Below are 2,506 nucleotides of genomic sequence, written 5' to 3' on the forward strand. Positions count from 1 at the left end.
ACACACACACACACAGACACACACACACAGACACACACACACACACAGACACACACACACACACAGACACACACACAGACACACACACACACACACACACACACAGACACACACACACAGACACACACACACACAGACACACACACACACACACACACACACACACAGACACACACACACGGGGAAGGGGGGCAAGGGGGAAGACAGAGAGAGAGAGAAAGAGAGAGAGCACACTTGATTTTTTTTTTTTTTTTCTTGGAGAAAGGGATAGGTGGAAATTGCATGTGTCTTTGGAATCACTGGAAATGCTATTTCCCAGTGGTACATCCCACTCCACATCCTAGCATAATTGCCATAATTTCTTAACCTCAAGAAAGAGTATTCCTTGGTTGGAAAGATATCTCTGTTGTGTCTCCCCTTTCCAGGCATTATCCTGTTTAGTGGAAATCCAGGGACGGTCAACTGGCAGGCTTTATGCTCGGAATCCGACCCCCATGGGTAGAAATTGTAATCCCTGAGATTACCAGGGGCAAAAAGAAAAAGAACAGGTCTCTGAGAATGAAAAACTAAATAATTTTGTCTTGTAGCACTAAATGTTACATTTACTCCCAGTAATACCTTGAGAATCTGTACCAAGAGTTTATAGAATTAGCTCATTCACATCTTTGAAGCAAGTCAATAAAGGAACTAGGTTTTTTTTTATCCAAGTGGTTTACAAGAAATGATTCTAAATAAAGAACTATGCAGTATAAAAGGTACAGAATCCTGTCAGACCTGCTACAGCCTAAGAAAATAGATGTATTTTTCTATAAAAGAGAAGTTTTTTAAAAGATAAATTTTCATCCTCATAATGGACAGATTTCTGAAACAATACCGCAGATATGTGGGTACCAAAGAGCAATATCAGTCCCCTGGGTGGCTGTCCTCCTTTTGGACTTGGGCCCGTAAAACTGTAGAGAAGCAGCTTGTCCCCTGGCCCCTTTCCTCCGTGGGCCTTTTCTACTCTTTGTACTTCCCCTTTCCTGTCTTTCCTCAGGAATCCCAGTCTTTCTATCCCTCCTGGAAAATGTGTCCTCATTGCATTCCTCTCTCCCTCTGCTCATCAATTAACTTTCTTAACCCTTTGTATTGTGAAAGATAACACACATACAGAAAAGAAGGTCATAAACAACAATGTATAATGGCTTATCACAAGGAAAATACTGATGTCAGGTCATGAAATGGATTCATGTCAGCCTTCCAGAAACTCCTCTTTTGTCCCTCCCTCCAATTCAAAGTTTCCTTTTCTTTCTTTCTTTCTTTCTTTCTTTCTTTCTTTCTTTCTTTCTTTCTTTCTTTCTTTCTTTCTTTCTTTCTTTCTTTTTCTTTCTTTTCTTTCTGTTTCTTTTTTCTTCCTCTTTCTCTCTTTGTTTTCTTTCTTTCTCTTTCCTTTTTCTTTCTCTCTCTCTCTCTCTTTCTTCCTCTCTTCCTTTCTTTCTTTCCTTTTATTTTGCAGTGTCTCTGTCACCCAGACTGGAGTGCAGTGGCAGGAATATAGCTCACTGCAGTCTTGACATCCCAAGCTCAAGCAATCCAGCCACCTCAGCCTCCCAAATAGCTGAGACCACAGGCACATGCCACCACATCCAGCTCTTTACTTTTAGTAGAGACGAGGTCTCACCATGTTGCCCAAGTTGGTCTCAAACTCCTGGGCTCAAGCAATCCTCCCTCTACGGCCTTCCAAAGTACTGAGATTACAGACTTCAGCCACCACTCCCAGCCCAATTCAAATGTTCAGAATAATCAAATCCTTTTTGTTTATAGTTTACACCTAACTATCCATCCCTAAACAAAATAGATCAGGTTTTCTAGATTTGCTCTTTATATAAATGGAACCATACTGTTTGGCCCCTTTATGTTTGACTTGGTTCCCTTAATATTACATTTGTAATATTCTTCCATGCTGTTGCAAGTAGCTGTAGTCTTTTTGTTTTTCTATTGTGTGTAATACCACAATTTACTTATCCATTTTACTGCAGAAAGATATCTAGACTGTTTCCAGCTTTGACTATTATTAATACTGCCACAATGCACATTTTGCACACTTCCCTTGGTACGCATAGGCATGCACTTCTGGGAGGTATACATGTAGGAGTGGCATTGTGAGGTCATCGTATATATATGTATGTTTGGTTTTAGTAGACATTGCAGTTTACCGAATTGTTTGTATTGATTTTTATCACTACCAGGAATGCATAAGCTTTCCCAGTTCTTCACATCCTTGACAATTAGAAATGTCACAGTAGACATTCTGGTGAGTGCATAGCAGTATCTCATTGTGGAATTTGACTTTTCTTTATGACTAATGAGTTTGAGCAATTGTTTCTATGATTAGTTGCCATTTGGACGTCCTCTTTTTTTTTCTTTTTTGTGAGTTGGAGTCTCGTTCTGTTTCCCAGGCTGGAGTGCAGTGACACAAACATGGCTCAGCTCACTGCAGCCTCAACCTCCTGGGCTCAAGCAATCC

This window comes from Piliocolobus tephrosceles, chromosome 11, assembly GCF_002776525.5.
Source record: "Piliocolobus tephrosceles isolate RC106 chromosome 11, ASM277652v3, whole genome shotgun sequence".
Taxonomy (NCBI): domain Eukaryota; kingdom Metazoa; phylum Chordata; class Mammalia; order Primates; family Cercopithecidae; genus Piliocolobus; species Piliocolobus tephrosceles.